Genomic DNA, 24,624 nt, shown 5'->3' on the forward strand with positions numbered 1-24,624 from the left:
TGGTTCATTGGTCCCCCATATTGGTGAGCACCAGGTCTAGGATGTTTGAGCACCTTCTGGGTGTGTCAACCAGCTGGTCCAGGGCACTGGAGTTAACTAAGTCCAGGAACCTTTGAGCAAGTGAGTTAGAACATATATAATTTGCCCAGTCTATGGACAGGTAATTAAAGTCACCCAAAACCAGGGTGTTTGGTCGTATTTTGATTGACTCAAGTAGATCCAAGTAGGCTGAATGGACATCCTGATTCATGGAGGGGGTCCTATAACTGGCAATGACCTGAAGAGGGGTCCTACCTATTAGTCAATTGCACCTGAACTAATTCAAGGAAATTGTGCTGTTTAACCAATCTACAGGTGTATTTAGCTTTAATAAATATTGATACTCCACCTCCTATATGTCTCATGCCTTCAGGTTGTTGTCTGAACGTGTGGAAAGAAATGTAAGCTGGTATAGCTGGGGTTCTCTCTGCATTCTTAAACCAGGTCTCAGTGACTGAACAAATGTCAGCATTTTCCAGGGTGAGGACTGCTTCGAGTAAGTGCACTTTCTGGTTTATACTCTTAGCATTTAGCAGCATACCCTTGAGGTTGTTTCTAGAGGGTATTTTTACATCGGGAATTTTGCCCTTGTGGCACTGCCTAAAAAAGGCACTATAGTGATGGCAAGAGCCTTAGCCAGCAACCGAAATCCTAGGGGTGACAGATGAAGGCCATCTCTGGCAAAGCATTGAGGTCTGTCGACCATGTCATGCCAAGGTGATAGATACTGGATCCCCTTTGACACCAGAAACTAAGTCAATTGTTGACGTCAATAATTTTTTGTTTGTATCGAGGCATCATCCTAGGTGAAGGTAAAATGCTGCTTAAGGCTAGGCACATACCTGCTTGAGACACAATCAGAGAGCTAAGTCATATCTCTCTTCATATAGTCCAGTCAGGTACATCTCAAGCTGTTCACACCAACATGGACTATGTCAGAGTCATAACAGTGACTGTTGTTGACAGACTTGATTGCTTGTGTGATGTGGCAGATCCTGGCACCTGACAGTCAGCTGACAGTGACCATTTCCTATCCAACCTGATGAGAGGGACATCTGTGTGTCACAATTGAGTCACCTATGGTTTCTGTGTTGTGTCTTAGGGCATCACTTGTGAGACACTAGTGTGTGATAGATTATGTGGACTATGTTCTGCAGAGAGTGTATTATGTGAATCGTGCTTGTGTTTGTGTTTGAGATGTCTATGACCTCCGTATATGTAGGTTTATGCGTTGTTGGTTTGGTAGGTGCAGGAGTTGAGGTGTGCATGCTGACAACCTGCTTAGTATCAGATAAACTGATTGATGAGTGAGAGAGCCTAGATTCTAGGTTCTTGCTATAGATGCATCTCTCACATAATGAATTTGTGTGGATTAGAAGAAGTGGGTTGTCAGTGTACATTAGACAATTGCTACTTTGTTTGGTGTATGTATATTTGTGTTTTATTTATGCCTTTGGTGTGGAAAATATCTGATTTAATCTTATTATGGTTATAAGTAATAAAATATGCCCTTCTCCTTCAACCCAGGACAGAAATATAATGCCTCATTTGGTATCTTCAAACATGTGTCACACCTGAAGTGACCAAAATACTTTCTCATTAAAAAAATCAAGGTCCTAAATCTCAAAAACTATGCACATCATCTCAAAAACCTTGTCCCTCTTCTTGGCATCATATAGTCAACCAAGAGGCCACCTCTTGGCTGACGTAGAGTGCCTAAATGGACCCCATGCTGTCAGATCAATTACCCATTTGTAATGGTAACACGGTTACCTCAGTTACATGCTCAAGGGCAACATTAATAGAGCATGTTGGCGGGATGGGTATATATCATACACAATACCTCTTCTCTCTGCATTTTACTCTTTATGAAGTAAAGTACTTCATTTGCCCTAGTCACACATAATTTGGAGAAATGGATGGGAAAACAGAAATTCACCCCCTGTTTAGCACCTATGGTGCTCATGGATAATGGAAACTTATAGTTTTCCCATTGTATCCTTGTTCTGCCTTCTTATGAGTTATCATATGCAAAATTTAAGGGCTAAAAGCTACCATGGGAATGTAAGGTTAGATTTCTTAAGATCCTCACAGATCAACAACTAGTAAGTACATATGAACCTATGAATGCTCTTATCTTCACTTAAATATTTCCTAACAGTACTTGCAATAATACTATATATTTTTGTATGTACATAAATATTCATTTGATCTGTGTATAAACATTATCAAAATTAAATTTAAAATTGCTTAATATACCTTTTCCTTCTGCCTTTAGTTTACTAGTAATAGGATTCATTACAGGTTAAATATGCATTTTCTTTATATGTACTCCTAATCTTCTAAATTTTTTTAATATTCATAGTGATATAAATTTTAATTATTTTTTTCTAGAGTTAAAGCAATGTTGTGATTAATAACTGGTTAATATTTGTACTTAAAAAGGCATATAGTCCGGGTCTATACTATCTCCCTTCTATACTTTGTATTTACATTATGTGGAATTTCAACCTGTTATTTGTCAGAGCCTCATGGCAGGAGGTTATCTGCTTTGATTCTTGATTGGGGTGCATTCTGAATCAGAGCAGAGTTTCCATGTCCTACCTGTATTTGTGAGGGTTTTCTCTGGGTACACTGGTTTCCTCCCACATTCCAATGCATTAGGTTGATTGGTGATACTAAATTCACCATAGGTGTAAGGGTGTGTGTGTGGCATGCTAAAACAAACATAGCAGGGGTAGCCAACCAGTGGTGTGAACATTGGCTCTAGATGATTTGTCACTGTACCTTTGCTTCGGCAGAATTTAGCATGATTTCTGGAAGCAACCATTGGGCTCCATCATGTCTATCATACATCTTCATTCAAGCATGGTACAGTAATGGCTGTCAGCAATATTTAACCCCTTTACAACATGGCTTCATGAAAGTCTTGTCAGTCTGTACTCACAGATTTCAGCAGTTTTTGCTTGCATTCTTGAAGGCCTTTCAGTGCGACTTCATTCAGACATACTTCATTCTGTGCATATTAAGCATCATTTGCAGACCTGTATATGACAAGCACTGCACGTGCACACTCGCTACATGTTATATTAGTAACTAGCATAAAACAAGTGAGATGCATGTGGTTATATGGTTTTAGTAGAGCCCCATGATAGTGAAGTACTACAATGTTAATTACATTTACACTAGCTATACACTGTACTTGAATTCAAATTCCACTCAGATTTAGAAAAAAAAAACATTTAAAACTGGTCTGATTCCTACTTTCACATGAGGTATTGCCTCCTGTATTCCCCTTCCAGGGGGTTTACCTTTGCACCCATTTATTTAATAATCATCTTCAAGGGTGCTACATCATGGGGAAAGGCAAATGTCTCCTGCAATGATTTATATTAAAATAGTTCCTTCTTACTTAGTGTCAGTCCAAACACGTTTCTTGCAAGCAATGTATACCAATTTTTTAACCTATTTCCTGCACACAATGATATAGTGTCTTGTAGATCTTGGTACTACACTAAGCACAGGAAAAGGTGACAAGTTCCAAGCATGCATTCTTAATCCATCTGTCCTTTTTCTGTAAAGACAGACATACACCCTGCATGTTTCTGGTATGAGCAACTGGCTACATGCTCCATTACGTGTGTATCTGTATGACATTACAAGAGACATTAAAGATATTCAGAAGACAGCTGTTCTTGGATACACATCCCAAATATTAGCATTCTGTAGAAAACCAACAGTTAGTTATACATAAGCAGGGTGAACATTGACAAAATAAGTTTAAATGCATTTTACATCTGGAGCATTAAATGTTATGTCATAAAATTATGAAGCATTGCTTTGTAATAAATATGTTAAATTTAGACAGCTAACATCTGCTGGTAAATAAGATTGTCACTGTCGTGTTATTCTTCTTTTTGTTTTGATCCAAAAAGCTGCTTTAACATTTTTTTTCACATTGAACATCATAATGATTTCCATATGTTTGTTCTTTGTTTCATGAAGGTTTGATGTTTTTTGTAAGCTTTGATGACACCACATTTGACAGCCAAACATTTTTTTTTTCTTTTATTTGCATATTCATGATAAATATGGGTTTGTTTGTCTATGAGGGATGCTTTATTTGAATTAGCTACTTTAGTAAAGCTTGTTTAATTCGGGTCAATATTAGGAAAGTGAAAAGACATTTATGCGAATACATAAACGTCGAACCGTATAGTGCAAAGTGGACTTAGAGCGAACATCGAAAACAGTGAAAATTGAAATATCGAATTTCCATGGTTGGTCCATCTGTGGATTAGCTGCACAAGGTAAGTGTTGGATAGTTACGAAGTTTAGGATAGGATGTGGGTTAAGGTAAGTGCTTAGATAAGTAATGTATGTTAGATTTAGTGTAGGGTTAGAGGTAGGGTTTTGTTAAATGTATGTATGAATGTTATTTATTTTGTTTGTGTATATTTTTGTAGGGGAAGTTTGCGGTAGTTACGGACCTAGGGGTTAGGGAGGGGTTAAGGATAGTGCATAGATAGTTTTGTATGTGGGGTTTAGTAGCGTTGGAGGTAGGGTTTTGTTAAATGTATGTATGTGGATTATTTCTTTTGTTTGGTTGTATGCCTGTAGGGGACATGTGTGGTAGTTACGGACCTTAGGGTTAGGGAGGGGTTAAGGATAGTGCCTAGTTAGTTGTGTATGTGGGGTTTAGTGTAAGGTTAGAAGTAGGGTTTTGTGCTTTACTTTAGGTTAGAAGTACGGTTTGGTTAGTGTATGTATGTGGTTTATTTATTTTATTTGGGTAGGTAGTATATAGCTAGTGGTGGGGTTGGCCAACTATGACAGTTTGATTTTTTTTTTCACTGTTTAGTGCGTTTGGGATTTTCATGGTTCACGGTATAGGGGTCGATGTTTTGGTATTCGCACATATGTTTTTTTGCTTTCGTAATATAGACCCGTTTAATTATTAGCCATTTCTATTTAATTTTGTTTGTTTAGTTCTTGGTTGATTTTTCCTATTTATTCATAAACTGTCCCTTTAATAATAAAATTGCTGCCATTAATTGAAGACCATTTACCTGAGAAAACGGAAGTAGAGTTATGTCATAAAACAAACACAGATTTTATCATAGTGTTTACAAAATCATAATATATGAATATATGTAGACTAGAGTGCAATGTGTTTTGTCATCCATTCATTACACTGAACATTTTGGAAGGATGTTTTTTTAATTGAAATGTCGGTTCATCACAGGATGCCAGCATTTGCTTTGCCAGATTACTGCACAGTAAAGAGAGGTATTTTGCTCCTTCTTGCTGTTGTCCATTCTTTGAGTTGGTATATATAATTAGTAGGGTATCTGTGTGGGATAGAGGGGGGCTTGCCCTCTTCACAAAACATTGGTTTTTTTTTTTTTGGATTTAATGAGTTTCGATCATTTGGGTTTGATGTAGTGTATGCTGATTTAGTTGGGAACAGACCAAAAATCAGGACAAACTGAGAAAATCTGGGCAGTTGAGAGGTATGGTAATTAATGAAAAAAGCAAGTTTTTGCATAAATAAATAAATGGTCACTAGGGGTGGTGAAACAGGTGAAGAATGAAAGGTTACAAAGTACAGGAAAATAATTTCTGCAGTTCTGGAACAGATGAAAAATAAGAGCACATTGAATGGTGATCAGTGTGGAATGACAGAGATGAAGAGGAGAGCAGATAATATTTAACAACTGAGCCAAAGAAGTAGAAGTGCACCACCAGCTTGTTTGTTGAGACTGAAGGCAGTGCACTTAATCTGGAAAGAAATCTGGGTTATGTGAGGCAGACTGGATTGCATTACTTCTCTGAGTCGGGTCTATATTAGATGAACGAATGCTTAAAATGTCGAGTACGACATGCTCAACAGGTTTTAAGCAAATGTTCTTCTAAGTGAAACCCCACAATGTCAAAACAAGGAGTTTTGAAACGTTATAGTTGGCCAGCCATCAGGAAGCCAACAGCTGATGGCTAAAATGTACTGTACACCATTACAACCCCCCCAAAAAACCCCCCAAAAAACAAAAACAAATTGACAAACAAAATAAAGTGGGGGGGCTTCACGTCCAGACATTCCCCCTACTAAAATATACCAACTCCGAGATCACACCACAGTGGAGGACTGTCATAACATTACACAGGGTGAACGTTGAGACCACACCACAGTGGAGGATTGTAAGAATGGCTAGACAGGGTGAACGTGCTGACATCAGCCTTTGGCTTCCTAACAGCTGGCCAACTATAACTTTTAGAAACTCCTTGTTTCGACATACTGAGGTTTTGCTTAGATGAACTTTCACTTAAAAGCTGTCGAGCATGTCTTACTTGACATTGTAAGCATTCATTCATCTAACAGGGAACCTCTGCGTCATGTTATTCAAATACAGATGAGATAACACTTCATATTAAGGGACTTCCTCCCTTAGAAGATGTAACATGAAATCATGGTTATTACAATGTAGTAATACTGCAAATAATTTATAATACAAAACTGTTATTGAGATAATGCAATACAGGCTAAGTATAGTCACCTGACTGGTATTGTTAGGGAACAATCAGTTTTATGCACATATATCCATAAACAACTGATAAACCTCAGCTTTGGCCGGCTAAGAACTTGCTGTATTCAACTGGACGTATAAGAGAATTTAAGTACCTTTATCTGCTCTTTTTTTTCCCAAAAAATACAGTATTTAAATTGATTTTAACTGTGTGGAAGGAATATTAACTGAACTGGAAGTTTGTCAGTGTTTGCTGAACTTTGTTATTTGCTAGTAATTACAGGTGTGGGGGTAGTCACATTCTTTGATTTCCTGTCCTTGCCTATTTAAGTGGTACAGTGTGAAATATTTTCTGCTTAAAAAATTCAGCTTTGGCCGGCTAAGAACTTGCTGTATTCAACTGGACGTATAAGAGAATTTAAGTACCTTTATCTGCTCTTTTTTTTTTAAATAAATACAGTATTTAAATTGATTTTAACTGTATGGAAGGAATATTAACTGAACTGGAAGTTAGTCAGTGTTGCTGAACTTTGTTATTTGCTAGTAATTACAGGTGTGGGGGTAGTCACATTCTTTGATTTCCTGTCCTTGCCTATTTAAGTGGTACAGTGTGAAATATTTTCTGCTTAAAAACCTCAGCTTTGGCCGGCTAAGAACTTGTTGTATTCAACTGGACGTATAAGAGAATTTAAGTACCTTTATCTGCTCTTTTTTTTTCAAAAAAGTACAGTATTTAAATTGATTTTAACTGTGTGGAAGGAATATTAACTGAACTGGAAGTTAGTCAGTGTTGCTGAACTTTGTTATTTGCTAGTAATTACAGGTGTGGGGGTAGTCACATTCTTTGATTTCCTGTCCTTGCCTATTTAAGTGGTACAGTGTGAAATATTTTCTGCTTAAAAACCTCAGCTTTGGCCGGCTAAGAACTTGCTGTATTCAACTGGATGTATAAGAGAATTTAAGTACCTTTATCTGCTCTTTTTTCAAAAAAATACAGTATTTAAATTGATTTTAACTGTGTGGAAGGAATATTAAGTGAACTGGAAGTTAGTCAGTGTTGCTGAACTTTGTTATTTGCTAGTAATTACAGGTGTGGGGGTAGTCATATTCTTTGATTTCCTGTCCTTGCCTATTTAAGTGGTACAGTGTGAAATATTTTCTGCTTAAAAACCTCAGCTTTGGCCGGCTAAGAACTTGCTGTATTCAACTGGACGTATAAGAGAATTTAAGTACCTTTATCTGCTCTTTTTTTTTCAAAAAAATACAGTATTTAAATTGATTTTAACTGTGTGGAAGGAATATTAACTGAACTGGAAGTTAGTCAGTGTTGCTGAACTTTGTTATTTGCTGGTAATTACAGGTGTGGGGGTAGTCACATTCTTTGATTTCCTGTCCTTGCCTATTTAAGTGGTACAGTGTGAAATATTTTCTGCTTAAAAACCTCAGCTTTGGCTGGCTAAGAACTTGCTGTATTCAACTGGACGTATAAGAGAATTTAAGTACCTTTATCTGCTCTTTTTTTTTCAAAAAATACAGTATTTAAATTGATTTTAACTCTGTGGAAGGAATATTAACTGAACTGGAAGTTTTGACTCTGCTCTTCAGTTAGTCCCACCCACCCTCCCTGTTTTTGTTTTGGTGTTAATCTTAGTGGCCTTGCAACTGCTCGCCCCTCTTGTAAATTTGTGTTTGGATACTCCTTCTGGGCCCATCTCATTTGCTCACTCAACTGAGTGCAGTGAGATCATATTCTGATTTCAGGCACTCCTACTGTGTACAAAGAGAGCATCTGGGAAACAGAAAAAAAACTAAGCTTGTTTCCTGCCTTTCCTGTTAAGTGGTACAGACTATTTGTAGGCTTCTGAGCCCCCAAGCCCTTCTGTGTTGGAGGGAAGCCTTCTAGCTTAGATTTTTTTTCTTATAACTAGCCAGATTTCTATTTTCAGCACTCAAATCTGTTTCTTTGATCTCAGCACTTATTCAGAAAAAAAATCATCTGCTTTTACTGTACTTGTGTTTCTACCTACTTTTTTTACTTTTGCATCATCTTAAAAGTACTCAATTGTATTTATTACTGCTTGGTGTAACTCATTCTAAGCCTTTTGGTTTAAACACTTGGGCTTCGGACCAGTTGTTTTGCACTGAGAGGGTTTGTGGTCTGCACTGTAGTGGCAGAACAGGTAGCTTACATCCTTCTAGGTTGGGAACTGCTGATTGAGGGCTCAGTGTCTGTTATTCTAAAAGGGTATTAATTCTGGTTTAAGCACTTGGGCTTTCAGGCCAGTTATTTTACATTAAGAGGGTTTGTGGTCTGCACTCTTGTGGGAGGAGAGGCTGGACTCTGCCCTTCTGATCTGGGAATTTCTGGTTAAAGGCTTATAGTGCATGCATATCTGAACTGCTTCTTACTGTAGTTGGTGTGCCTTGTTTGCTGTGGCATAGACTGGATTCGGGCCTGCTGGATCTAGCTTTGTTTGTGTAACTTGAGCACTAATCCAGGCATTCTCTAAAGTATTCAATTGTATTTATTACTGCTTGGTAGTAACTTGATTAAAATGTAGCTATCATTCTAAGTCTTTTGGATTAAGCACTTGGGCTTCAGACCAGTTGTTTTACATTAGGAAGGTTTGTGGCATGCACTGGACAGCTAGCTTTCATCCTTCTAAGTTGGGAACTGCTGATTGAGAGCCCAGTGTCTGTTATTCTTAAAGTGTATTAGTTCTGGTTTAAGCACTTGGGCTTCAGGCCAGTTATTTTACATTAAGTAGGTTTGTGGTCTGCACTCTTGTGGGAGAATATAATATTATAATAATTATAATATTATAATAATTATAAACAAATTTATAGCCTATGAACTTCGATTAAATTACCATAAAAATGTATAGGAATAACAAATACAGTTTTAGAAAGGATATAAATACCATTATGGCTATTTATTAATGGCACTGATATTATTTTTATAATATAAGATGTGTCTGCTGGTGAGACCAATTTTTTGTGTTACTAAAAAGACTGTTTGAGTCTATCAACCCTGGAAAGTTTTCAGATAACTTTTAATGCATGGGTTTTGGTGATTTTTCATTGTGATGCATCAAGAGCTCAAGAAAACTGGCTCTTTAATGTAATTTTGGATAACAGTTCTGATGGTTGCACTTTTTAAAAGTTAGTAACCACAAAGCTCTATACTGCAGCCTATTTGGCATTATTTATTTATTTTATTTATTTTACATTTGCTGACCGGGAGAATCCAACTGGATTACAAGTCCATTTTCAGTGGAGGCCCAGGTAGAAAAGTTCCAAGAGAACAATTTTTTACAAAACATAGTTTTAAGGACAGACTTTTGACATACAATTTCCATAGAAGAGACTTTGACATACATATTAACTAACAGATAGGATACATTCGATCTCTACAATATAATATTAAATTTTAGAAGATATTCTTAAGTTTAGGATTCCTGTGATAGATTTACTATCAGAATAAAAGCAGAGAGACGTAAAATAAGGTTCCAAGAGAGCAGATGATGCTCACTATAGTTGAGAAGGATAACAAATTGATTCACTATATGTCTATGTATTAGACTTTATATGCAGTTGAACTGATTTTACTCAAGGGGCAAAGTTAGTTTTCATGAGGCTTCAAAAAAGTGTGCCTCCTTTGACTTTGGCTGTAAAACAATACCCTTATAGTGACTGCGAAGAAAACAATGTCACTAAGTTTTAACATATCTGACAAGGTTAAGCTATCTAAGCTTGTGAATAATCTTATAGTTGTGGCTAATTAGAGCAAATACCATGAGGCATGGTTTTGCCTGACTCTTACACTTCAATATCCCATGGAAAACGTTAATGCGATACTGAAGCAGCTTCAACTGAGCTGCGGTTTAACTAGTTTGTTTACTTACAAATTCAGGAGGGTTTCTGGCACAGACCTAAGGATACAAAGGTTGAAGAATGCTCTACTTGTCATTTATCTAGCATTAATTCATGATGCCCAAATCTTTTGAACAGTAAATGGGATATGCAGACTTAGGTCTTTGCCTGAACCAAAGATATCTGCTATTGCTCCCTGGGGAAAAACAAAGTGAATGTGTGTTGCTGTGAAGATCACAATTATTGTTGTCTCAGTAAATTGCAAGCTTCAAGCTGCTACAATATCAGTACTATACTGTACTTCTTGTTTGACAGACACATCTGAGCATTATTATGGTTTAAGTATCCAGGGACAGGTTTTAATAAAACTGAAAAATGTTGGCTTTTGGTTCATTACAGGAGAGAAAACATTTATGAAAATTGTTATGCCATAATGGAATTAATTACCCTAGCTGTTAAAAATGATAAAAGTTATCTCTTATCAGACATAAACTGAATGAGCATTTATCATCTGTGTATAAATGAAAATGCTTTTAGAAGACTAGAAAATCATATGGGCTTTGTGTAAATGATGTCATGCTTTAAAGATACATGATCTCTGCACTATTTAACTGACTGTCTCCCCTTGTTGTTAACTATTTTGGTAACATAATAGAATATCTGCCTTTGCGCTCTTCTTGGCCATATATTTTACATTGCTTTAAAATGAGCATTACAATATTGAAGGAAGTACACAGTCTTTATTTGCACCATTGAAAAAGATAGTGTCTATATTATTATGCAATGTATTCATTCAGGTTTTCATATTTCAATAATACCACTTTACTTCCTTTATTACTTTATAGGATCATGGGAGGTTACTAGGCTAATGGCCACAGGGTCCTTACAAGCCTAACTAAATTCAACCTGTGTTCCCAAGGGCGTCTGGTTCAAGCAGACACTAAAATCAGCACCTACTGCCCCTGTCCAAGAGGGACACAGGTGGAACCCCGGGGTGAATTTCCAGTTACCCATCCAATCATCCAAATTACGCTTAAATAGGGCGAATGAAGGGCTTTGTTTAACATTAATAGGAAGCTTGTTCCAAAAGTGGGGCAACATCTGTGAGACAAAGATGTTTCTCCAGCAAGTTCTGTTGATATCACATACCAGGTTAAGGTCCTTTGAGTGAGTGACCCTTGTGCCATTTGATCTGTGAATGTGCAGCATTTCCATTAAAGATGGGTCAGAGATTGCTCTGTATGCATGGTGCAGATCCCCTCTGAGCAGTCTATATGACATAGAGTAAAGTGACAATGATTTCAATCTGTCTGCATAAGACAGATCTTGAAGACCCTGACGTTTCTTTGTAAGGAACCTTTGTGGTCTCTCCAATTGCTGCAGGTGTTTGGAAAGGAACATACCAAATGAAACATTCTACTCTATTATTGGCCTGATGAGGAAAGAGTACAGAGGGATTATAACTTCTATTTTCCTGGTGGCATTGCCCTTACTTATGAGATGAGCAATATAAAATCCCCTTCTTACCACTGTGGAGATATGGTGATCAAAGTTAAGGTTGATGTCAACTTGTGTGCCCAGCTCTCTCACCACTGACTGTGTGCTTAGGGTATTGTTATTGATATGGAAGTTTGCAGGAACATCACCCTTGACAAAGGGGATGATAATGCAATTCTTTGCATTAAGTTTAAGACTATGATTTTGGCATCCGTCATTATAGGTTCATAGTTTCATAGGTTCATAGGTGTTTACTAGGCTAATGACCACAAGGGCTTTTTAAGCCTAGCCATGCATCACAAATCGCTGATGAGTTCTGATACCCTTGATAGTCTATGTAAGACCTTCTTGCAGGATACTGACATCGTTAGGGGTTTCAGTGACTGCTCCCAGTTTGCAGTCATCAGCAAACTTTGTTAGCCACAGTCCTTTAGTTTTAGCCTTTTCTTCAGAGAAGTAGATTCTGAAAAGTTAGGGTCCCAGAACCAATCCCTGTGAGACATCACTGGTTATGGGTCTGCTGGAGGAGATGGATTCCCCTATTTTGACCATATGGGATTTATCAGTGAGCCAGTTTGCAGCCCACCTAACAATATACGGGTTAATACCCATCTGGATGAGTTTATTAATGATGCCTGAGTAGGAGATTGTGCCAAAGGCTTGGCTAAGTCTAGGTAGGCCATATGTACAAACTGGCCCTTGCCTAGGGATTTGGTGACTGTCTCAAAGAAGTCCACCAAATTTAACACGCATGATCTACCCTTGACAAAGCCAAACAGGGTAAGGTCGAGCATTTGGACATTTACTACATCTTTGTTAATAAGGCCCATGATGATTTATTACATGGCCTTGCAGATAAGGCTGGTCAGGCTAATCCTGCAGTCCATGGATGCACCCTCTTTGTGCAAAAGGATGACGGTAGCTGTTTTCCATTCCACTGGGACAAAGCCAGTGCTTAGGCTGTGATTGAAAAGTGTGCCCAATGGTAATGCTAGTTCCTGTTTTAATCCATGTAGAATACAGGCCAGGATGTTGTCTGGTTGCATAGAGGCTGTGTTTTTGGCCTTGGAAAGGGCATTTAAGACCTGCTCCTCAGAGATACTAGGTTGGCAACAGGTATTAGGGATGCTTCGGGGAATATGTTGCAGGGACAGAGGAGTGAAGTTTTCACTGAATCTGTCAGCCAGCAAGTTTGCTATATCCACAGGTTCTATATATGTAGTACCATTAACTATGTGTTCAGCACAAATCTGGGCCTTTTCTTTGAGGGTACAGATGTAAATAAAGAACACCTTGTGGAAATCCTTAGTTAGGGAAACTAATTTGGGTTCATAGTTAGCTTTATAGGCTTCACTAGGAGACTTATTTGCTTATTTAAGTTAAGGAGGGAGTGCTTCTAGTTTTAAGACCATTCCTTTCTACACATAGACAGCAATTTCTTTCTTCCTTCTATTGTATAGCCTATTAATGGCAGTTGTCCACCAGGCAGGTCTATTTTTCCTTGAAGATCTTGCTTTGGATCTATCAGGTGTGGCAGAGTCAACAGAATTATACAGGTGTTTGCATAAAGCATTGGTGTATAACTCAGCATAGGTGTCTGCTCCATCAGTGGGGGGAGGGGCTATGAAGCTATTTATGCCGTCACGTAAGAAGTTGTAATTGGCCTTGGAGAAGTTTTTTAGTCTAGTTGTTGCTGGGGGGGGGGGGGGTGGGCTTGTGTTATAGTTACTTCTAGTGAGATTTATTTATGGTGAGATCTCAACAAGGATGGCCACACACTGGGGGTGGTTCATTGGTCCCCCATATTGGTGAGCACCAGGTCTAGGATGTTTGAGCACCTTCTGGGTGTGTCAACCAGGTGGTCCAGGGCACTGGAGTTAACTAAGTCCAGGAACTTTTGAGCAAGTGAGTTAGAACATATATAATTTGCCCAGTCTATGGACAGGTAATTGAAGTCACCCAAAACCAGGGTGTTTGGTCGTATCTTGATTGACTCAAGTAGATCCAAGTAGGCTGAGTGGACATCCTGATTCATGGAGGGGGTCCTATAACTGGCAATGACCTGAAGAGGGGTCCTACCTATTAGTCAATTGCACCTGAACTAATTCAAGGAAATTGTGCTGTTTAACCAATCTACAGGTGTATTTAGCTTTAATAAATATTGATACTCCACCTCCTATATGTCTCATGCCTTCAGGTTGTTGTCTGAACGTGTGGAAAGAAATGTAACCTGGTATAGCTGGGGTGCTCTCTGCATTCTTAAACCAGGTCTCAGTGACTGAACAAATGTCAGCATTTTCCAGGGTGAGGACTGCTTCGAGTAAGTGCACTTTCTGGTTTATACTCTTAGCATTTAGCAGCATACCCTTGAGGTTGTTTCTAGAGGGTATTTTTACATCGGGAATTTTGCCCTTGTGGCACTGCCTAAAAAAGGCACTATAGTGATGGCAAGAGCCTTAGCCAGCAACCGAAATCCTAGGGGTGACAGATGAAGGCCATCTCTGGCAAAGCATTGAGGTCTGTCGACCATGCCATGCCAAAGTGATAGATACTGGATCCTCTTTGACACCAGAAACTAAGTCAATTGTTGACGTCAATAATTTTTTGTTTGTATCGAGGCATCATCCTAGGTGAAGGTAAAATGCTGCTTAAGGCTAGGCACATACCTGCTTGAGACACAATCAGAGAGGTAAGTCATATCTCTCTTCATATAGTCCAGTCAGGTACATCTCAAGCTGTTCACACCAACATGGACTATGTCAGAATCATAACAGTGACTGTTGTTGACAGACTTGATTGCTTGTGTGATGTGGCAGATCCTTACACCTGACAGTCAGCTGACAGTGACCATTTCCTTATCCAACCTGATGAGAGGGACATCTGTGTGTCACAATTGAGTCACCTATGGTTTCTGTGTTGTGTCTTAGGGCATCACTTGTGAGACACTAGTGTGTGATAGATTATGTGGACTATGTTCTGCAGAGAGTGTATTATGTGAATCGTGCTTGTGTTTGTGTTTGAGAGGTCTATGACCTCCGTATATGTAGGTTTATGCGTTGTTGGTTTGGTAGGTGCAGGAGTTGAGATGTGCATGCTGACAACCTGCTTAGTATCAGATAAACTGATTGGTGAGTGAGAGAGCCTAGATTCTAGGTTCTTGCTATAGATGCATCTCTCACATAATGAATTTGTGTGGACTAGAAGAAGTGGGTTGTCAGTGTACATTAGGCAATTGCTACTTTGTTTGATGTATGTATATTTGTGTTTTATTTATGCCTTTGGTGTGGAAAATATCTGATTTAATCTTATTATGGTTATAAGTAATAAAATATGCCCTTCTCCTTCAACCCAGGACAGAAATATAATGCCTCATTTGATATCTTCAAACATGTGTCACACCTGAAGTGACCAAAATACTTTCTCATTAAAAAAATCAAGGTCCTAAATCTCAAAAACTATGCACACCATCTCAAAAACCTTGTCCCTCTTCTTGGCATCATATAGTCAACCAAGAGGCCACCTCTTGGCTGACATATAGTGCCTCAATGGACCCCATGCTGTCAGATCAATTACCCATTTGTAATGGTAACACGGTTACCTCAGTTACATGCTCAAGGGCAACATTAATAGAGCATGTTGGCGGGATGGGTATATATCATACACAATACCTCTTCTCTCTGCATTTTACTCTTTATGAAGTAAAGTACTTCATTTGCCCTAGTCACACATAATTTGGAGAAATGGATGGGAAAACAGAAATTCACCCCCTGTTTAGCACCTATGGTGCTCATGGATAATGGAAACTTGTAGTTTTCCCATTGTATCCTTGTTCTGCCTTCTTATGAGTTATCATATGCAAAATTTAAGGGCTAAAAGCTACCATGGGAATGTAAGGTTAGAATTCTTAAGATCCTCACAGATCGACAACTAGTAAGTACATATGAACCTATGAATGCTCTTATATTCACTTAAATATTTCCTAACAGTACTTGCAATAATACTATATATTTTTGTATGTACATAAATATTCATTTGATCTGTGTATAAACATTATCAAAATTAAATTTAAATTTGCTTAATATACCTTTTCCTTCTACCTTTAGTTTACTAGTAATAGGATTCATTACAGGCTAAATATGCATTTTCTTTATATGTACTCCTAATCTTCTAAATTTTTTTAATATTCATAGTGATATAAATTTTGATTATTTTTTTCTAAAGTTAAAGCAATGTTGTGATTAATAACTGGTTAATATTTGTACTTAAAAAGGCATATAGTCCGGGTCTATACTATCTCCCTTCTATACTTTATCTATATTTACATTATGTGGAATTTCAACCTGTTATTTGTCAGAGCCTCATGGCAGGAGGTTATCTGCTTTGTTTCTTGGTTGGGGTGCATTCTGAATCTGAGCAGAGTTTCCATGTCCTACCTGTATTTGTGAGGGTTTTCTCTGGGTACACTGGTTTCCTCCCACATTCCAATGCATTAGGTTGATTGGTGATACTAAATTCACCATAGGTGTAAGGGTGTGTGTGTGGCATGCTAAAACAAACATAGCAGGGGTAGCCAACCAGTGGTGTGAACATTGGCTCTAGATGATTTGTCACTGTACCTTTGCTTCGGCAGAATGTAGCATGGTTTCTGGAAGCAACCATTGGGCTCCATCATGTCTATCATACATCTTCATTCAAGCATGGTACAGTAATGGCTGTCAGCAATATTTAACCCCTTTACAACATGGCTTCATGAAAGTCTTGTCAGTCTGTACTCACAGATTTCAGCAGTTTTTGCTTACATTCTTGAAGGCCTTTCAGTGTGACTTCATTCAGACATACTTCATTCTGTGCATATTAAGCATCATTTGCAGACCTGTATATGACAAGCACTGCACGTGCACACTCGCTACATGTTATATTAGTAACTAACATAAAACAAGTTAGATGCATGTGGTTATATGGTTTTAGTAGAGCCCCATGATAGTGAAGTACTACAATGTTACATTTACACTAGCTATACACTGTGCTTGAATTCAAATTCCACTCAGATTTAGAAAAAAAAAAACATTTAAAACACGTCTGATTCCTACTTTCACATGAGGCAGTGCCTCCTGTATTCCCCTTCCAGGGGATTTACCTTTGCACCCATTTATTTAATAATCATCTTCAAGGGTGCTACATCATGGGGAAAGGCAAATGTCTCCTGCAATGATTTATATTAAAATAGTTCCTTCTTACTTAGTGTCAGTCCAAACACGTTTCTTGCAAGCAATGTATACCGCTTTTTTAACCTATTTCCTGCACACAATGATATAGTGTCTTGTAGATCTTGGTGCTACACTAAGCACAGGAAAAGGTGACCAGTTCCAAGCATGCGTTCTTAATCCATCTGTCCTTTTTCTATAAAGACAGACATACACCCTGCATGTTTCTGGTATGAGCAACTGGCTACATGCTCCATTACGTGTGTATCTGTATGACATTACAAGAGACATTAAAGATATTCAGGACAGCTGTTCTTGGATACACATCCCAAATATTAGCATTCTGTAGAAAACCAACAGTTAGTATACAAAACAGGGTGAATATTGACAAAATAAGTTTAAATGCATTTTACATCTGGAGCATTAAATGTTATGTCATAAAATTATGAAGCATTGCTTTGTAATAAATATGTTAGATTTAGACAGCTAACATCTGCTGGTAAATAAGATTGTCACTGTCGTGTTATTCTTCTTTCTGTTTTGATCCAAAAAGCTGCTTTAACATTTTTTTTCACATTGAACATCATAATGATTTTCATATGTTTGTTCTTTGTTTCATGAAGGTTTGATGTTTTTTGTAAGCTTTGATGACACCACATTTGACAGCCAAACATTTTTTTTCTTTTATTTGCATATTCATGTTAAATATGGGTTTGTTTGTCTATGAGGGATGCTTTATTTGAATTAGCCACTTTAGTAAAGCATGTTTAATTCGGGTCAATATTAGGAAAGTGAAAAGACATTTATGCGAATACATAAACGTCGAACCATATAGTGCAAAGTGGACTTAGAGCGAACATCGAAAACAGTGAAAATGGAAATATTGAATTTCCATGGTTGGTCCATCTGTGGATTAGCTGCACAAGGTAAGTGTTGGATAGTTACGAAGTTTAGGATAGGATGTGGGTTAAGGTAAGTGCTTAGATAAGTCATGTATGTTAGATTTAGTGTAGGGTTAGAGGTAGGGTTTTGTTAAATGTATGTATGAAGGTTATTTATTTTGTTTGTGTATATTTTTGTAGGGGAAGTTTGCGGTAGTTACGGACCTAGGGGTTAGGGAGGGGTTAAGGATAGTGCATAGATAGTTTTGTATGTGGGGTTTAGTAGCGTTGGAGGTAGGGTTTTGTTAAATGTATGTATGTGGATTATTTGTTTTGTTTGGGTGTATGCCTGTAGGGGACGTGTGTGGTAGTTACGGACCTTAGGGTTAGGGAGGGGTTAAGGATAGTGCATAGTTAGTTGTGTATGTGGGGTTTAGTGTAAGGTTAGATATGGATAGTGCATAATTAGTTGTGTATGTGGGGTTTAGTGTAAGGTTAGAAGTAGGGTTTTGTGCTTTACTTTAGGTTAGAAGTAGGGTTTGGTTAGTGTATGTATGTGGTTTATTTATTTTATTTGGGTAGGTAGTATATAGCTAGTGGTGGGGTTGGCCAACTATGACAGTTTGATTTTTTTTTTCACTGTTTAGTGTGTTTGGGATTTTCATGGTTCACGGTATAGGGGTCGATGTTTTGGTATTCGCACATATGGTTTTTCGCTTTCGTAATATAGACCCGTTTAATTATTAGCCATTTCTATTTAATTTTGTTTGTTTAGTTCTTGGTTGATTTTTCCTATTTATTCATAAACTGTCCCTTTAATAATAAAATTGCTGCCATTAATTGAAGATCATTTACCTGAGAAAACGGAAGTAGAGTTATGTCATAAAACAAACAAAGATTTTATCATAGTTTTTACAAAATCATAATATATGAATATATGTAGACTAGAGTGCAATGTGTTTTGTCATCCATTCATTACACTGAACATTTTGGAAGGATGTTTTTTTAATTGAAATGTCGGTTCATCACAGGATGCCAGCATTTGCTTTGCCAGATTACTGCACAGTAAAGAGAGGTATTTTGCTCCTTCTTGCTGCTGTCCAGTCTTTGTGTTGGTATTAATAATTAGCAGGGTATCTGTGTGGGATGGAGGGGGGCTTGCCCTCTTCACAAAACATTGTTTTTTTTTTTTTTTTTGGATTTAATGAGTTTCGATCATTTGGGTTTGATGTAGTGTATGCTGATTTAGTTGGGAACAGACCAAAAATCAGGACAAACTGAGAAAATCTGGGCAGTTGAGAGGTATGGTAATTAATGAAACAAGCAAGTTTTTGCATAAATAAATAAATGGTCACTAGGGGTGGTGAAACAGGTGAAGAAAGAAAGGTTCCAAAGTGCATTACTTCTCTGAGTCGGGTCTATATTAGATGAACGAATGCTTAAAATGTCGAGTACGACATGCTCAACAGCTTTTAAGCGAATGTTCATCTAAGTGAAACCCCACAATGTCAAAACAAGGAGTTTTGAAACGTTATAGTTGGCCAGCCATCAGGAAGCCAACAGCTGATGGCTAAAATGTACTGTACACCATTACAACCCCCCCAAACCCCCCCAAAAAAAACAAAAACAAATTGACAAACAAAATAAAGTGGGGGGGGGCTTCACCTCCAGACATTCCCCCTACTAAAATATACCAACTCCAAGATCACACCACAGTGGAGGACTGTCATAACATTACACAGGGTGAACGTTGAGACCACACCACAGTGGAGGATTGTAAGAATGGCTAGACAGGGTGAACGTGCTGACATCAGCCTTTGGCTTCCTAACAGCTGGCCAACTATAACTTTTAGAAACTCCTTGTTTCGACATACTGAGATTTTGCTTAGATAAACTTTCACTTAAAAGCTGTCGAGCATGTCTTACTTGACATTTTAAGTATTCATTCATCTAACAGGGAACCTCTGCGTCATGTTATGCAAATATAGATGAGATAACACTTCATATTAAGGGACTTCCTCCCTTAGGAGATGTAAAATGAAATCATGGTTATTACAATGTAGTAATACTGCAAATAATTTATAATGCAAAACTGTTATTGAGATAATGTAATACAGGCTAAGTATAGTCACCTGACTGGTATTGTTAGCGAACAATCAGTTTTATGCACATATATCCATAAACAACTGATAAACCTCAGCTTTGGCCGGCTAAGAACTTGCTGTATTCATCTGGACGTATAAGAGAATTTAAGTACCTTTATCTGCTCTTTTTTTTTTTCAAAATAATACAGTATTTAAATTGATTTTAACTGTGTGGAAGGAATATTAACTGAACTGGAAGTTAGTCAGTGTTTGCTGAATTTTGTTATTTGCTAGTAATTACAGGTGTGGGGGTAGTCACATTCTTTGATTTCCTGTCCTTGCCTATTTAAGTGGTACAGTGTGAAATATTTTCTGCTTAAAAACCTCAGCTTTGGCTGGCTAAGAACTTGCTGTATTCAACTGGACGTATAAGAGAATTTAAATACCTTTATCTGCTCTTTTTTTCCAAAAAATACAGTATTTAAATTGATTTTAACTGTGTGGAAGGAATATTAACTGAACTGGAAGTTAGTCAGTGTTGCTGAACTTTGTTATTTGCTAGTAATTACAGGTGTGGGGGTAGTCACATTCTTTGATTTCCTGTCCTTGCCTATTTAAGTGGTACAGTGTGAAATATTTTCTGCTTAAAAACCTCAGCTTTGGCCAGCTAAGAACTTGCTGTATTCAACTGGATGTAAAAGAGAATTTAAGTACCTTTATCTGCTCTTTTTTTTTTTCAAAAAAATACAGTATTTAAATTGATTTTAACTGTGTGGAAGGAATATTAACTGAACTGGAAGTTAGTCAGTGTTTGCTGAATTTTGTTATTTGCTAGTAATTACAGGTGTGGGGGTAGTCACATTCTTTGATTTCCTGTCCTTGCCTATTTAAGTGGTACAGTGTGAAATATTTTCTGCTTAAAAACCTCAGCTTTGGCCGGCTAAGAACTTGCTGTATTCAACTGGACGTATAAGAAAATTTAAATACCTTTATCTGCTCTTTTTTTTTTTAAAAAATGCAGTATTTAAATTGATTTTAACTGTGTAAAAGGAATATTAACTGAACTGGAAGTTCGTCAGTGTTTGCTGAATTTTGTTATTTGCTAGTAATTACAGGTGTGGGGGTAGTCACATTCTTTGATTTCCTGTCCTTGCCTATTTAAGTGGTACAGTGTGAAATATTTTCTGCTTAAAAACCTCAGCTTTGGCCGGCTAAGAACTTGCTGTATTCAACTGGACGTATAAGAGAATTTAAGTACCTTTATCTGCTCTTTTTTTCAAAAAAATACAGTATTTAAATTGATTTTAACTGTGTGGAAGGAATATTAACTGAACTGGTAGTTAGTCAGTGTTGCTGAACTTTGTTATTTGCTAGTAATTACAGGTGTGGGGGTAGTCACATTCTTTGATTTCCTGTCCTTGCCTATTTAAGTGGTACAGTGTGAAATATTTTCTGCTTAAAAACCTCAGCTTTGGCCGGCTAAGAACTTGCTGTATTCAACTTGACGTATAAGAGAATTTAAGTACCTTTATCTGCTCTTTTTTTTCCCAAAAAATACAGTATTTAAATTGATTTTAACTGTGTGGAAGGAATATTAACTGAACTGGAAGTTAGTCAGTGTTGCTGAACTTTGTTATTTGCTAGTAATTACAGGTGTGGGGGTAGTCACATTCTTTGATTTCCTGTCCTGGCCTAATTAAGTGGTACAGTGTGAAATATTTTCTGCTTAAAACCCTCAGCTTTGGCCGGCTAAGAACTTGCTGTATTCAACTGGACGTATAAGAGAATTTAAGTACCTTTATCTGCTTTTTTTTTTCAAAAAAATACAGTATTTAAATTGATTTTAACTGTGTGGAAGGAATATTAACTGAACTGGAAGTTTTGACTCTGCTCTTCAGTTAGTCCCACCCTCTCTCCCTGTTTTTGTTTTGGTGTTAATCTTAGTGGCCTTGCAACTGCCCGCCCCTCTTGTAAATTTGTGTTTGGATACTCCTTCTGGGCCCATCTCATTTGTTCACTCAACTGAGTGCAGTGAGATCATATTCTGATTTCAGGCACTTCTACTGTGTACAAAGAGAGCATCTGGGAAACAGAAAAAAAAATGTAAGCTTGTTTCCTGCCTTTCCTGTTAAGTGTTATAGACTATTTGTAGGCTTCTGAGCCCCCAAGCCCTTCTGTGTTGGAAGGAAGCCTTCTAGCTTAGTTTTTTTTCTTATAACTAGCCAGTTTTCTAGTTTCAGCACTCAAATCTGTCTCTTTGATCTCAGCACTTATTCAGAAAAAAAAAAAAAAAAAAAATAATCTGCTTTTACTGTACTTGTGTTTCTACCTACTTTTTTTACTTTTGCATCATCTTAAAAGTACTCAATTGTATTTATTACTGCTTGGTGTAACTCCTTCTAAGCCTTTTGGTTTATACACTTGGGCTTCAGACCAGTGGTTTTGCACTGAGAGGGTTTGTGGTCTGCACTGTAGTGGCAGAACAGGTAGCTTACATCCTTCTAGGTTGGGAACTGCTGATTGAGGGCTCAGTGTCTGTTATTCTAAAAGGGTATTAATTCTGGTTCAAGCACTTGGGCTTTCAGGCCAGTTATTTTACATTAAGAGTGTTCGTGGTCTGCACTCTTGTGGGAGGAGAGGCTGGACTCTGCCCTTCTGAGCTGGGAATTTCTGGTTAAAGGCTTATAGTGCCTGAATATTTGAACTGTATCTTACTGAAATTGGTACACCTTGTTTGCTGTGGCATAGACTGAATTCGGGCCTGCTGAATCTAGCTTTGTTTATATGCTTGTTGTTTGTTTGCTTGTTATTTCCCTGGAACGCTAATTCCATCTAATATGAGGCTTCTCAGCGCTTCTGTGGATCACTAGTGATATCTGCATTGCTTACTGTACTTATTTCCTTGTTTCACTTGAAAGAAAGTTACTGTTTGTCGTTTTTGCATTTAAGTTACCTGTAACACATTGCACTTAAGTTACCTGGCACTTGCTCACTAAAGCAATTATATAAGTCAGCACTAAAAATTAAAAGCACTACACCCTCACTCCCCACTGGCCCTGGATTTCAGTTATTAAGGAATTCCCAATATTATTCTAGCATGTCCAAAGGTGAGTTGTCAATCTCCTCTCCGGTCCAGCTGGTGAATCTGGGAATCTTGAGGCAATGTTACAACTGCCTCATGTACACAGACAACCCACTCCTCCTCCCAACAAATTCCAACACATGTGAGAGATGCAACCATATAGCCAAACTGGAGGCTAAGCTCTCTCAACTCAGTACTGGCATAACCAGTCAGGAGGAGAAGGAAACCACACTCACTACAATTCCAGTCTCACATAGACCTACCATGACAGCAAACCAAACACATAATCACACAAAAACATACTCGGCGGCTCTAAATAAAGATCTGCTGAAGCAGCAGAGACCTCCAAAGCAGACACCCAAGCAGCCGCTACCCCAAAACAAAACACGTGCAACACATATCTCACAAAGCCAGTGTGCCGAACAGTCACAGCCCTTAAGACTAAACAACACACCTAATACTCTTGTAATAGGTGACTCTATCATCAGGCGCACTGACATCGCGCTCACCAGGCTGAACAAGGAGTGGGTCACGGTGAGCAGCCTGTCGGGCGCTAGGATCCGCCACATAACACAAGCACTCAGGTCACTCCAAGGCAAGTACAAATATGACTCAGTCATTGTCCATGCTGGTGTGAATGACCTGAGATTTACCTCCCTGGACTACATGAAAAGAGACATAAAGGAGCTCTCTGAGCATGTAGCCCAGGCCGGTATGACCCTGACCTTGAGTAGCATCTTACCCTCACCAAGAATGATGCCACAATATGAAGACAAGATGATCAATTTCAACAATTGGCTTAAGTACTGGTGTCATCCAAAGGGGATCCAATGCCTGTCAGCTTGGGATGATATGCTCGACAAGCCACGATGCTTCGCTAGGGACGGCTTACACCTGTCACCCCTGGGCTTTTGGATATTGGCAAAGGCTCTTGCTACCCCCATAGTGCCTTTTTTAGGCAAGGCTCAAAAGACAAACCCACCTCCATAGGTATCACAAGGGATAAGAAACTAAGAGTAATGCTACTTAATGCCAGAAGTCTAAACCTCAAGATGCACGCACTCAAAACTCTCCTTAGCATGGGGAACATTGATATCTGTGCAGTAACAGAAACCTGGTTCAGAGCTCCCGAGAGCACCCCAGCACTACCAGGTTATACCTCATACCATGCTTTTCAGCCCCAAAACTTGGACTGAACCACAAAAGGAGGGGGAGTATCGATATTCATCAAAGATACCCACACCTCCAGGTTGGTGGCAAAGCACGAAGCATCAGAGACTATCCATGTGCAACTAACAGTGGGTAAAACTGCCTTCCAGTTTATAGCCTGCTACAGACCACCCTTCCAAACCCAGAAACCCCACTCGGCCTTCCTGAGAACACTGGAAAATATGAAGGTCTCTCCAAACACCATTATATTGGGCGACTTCAACTACCCAA

This window comes from Protopterus annectens, chromosome 6.part1 (genome assembly GCF_019279795.1).
Source record: "Protopterus annectens isolate FY-2018-M chromosome 6.part1, PAN1.0, whole genome shotgun sequence".
NCBI lineage: Eukaryota > Metazoa > Chordata > Ceratodontiformes > Protopteridae > Protopterus > Protopterus annectens.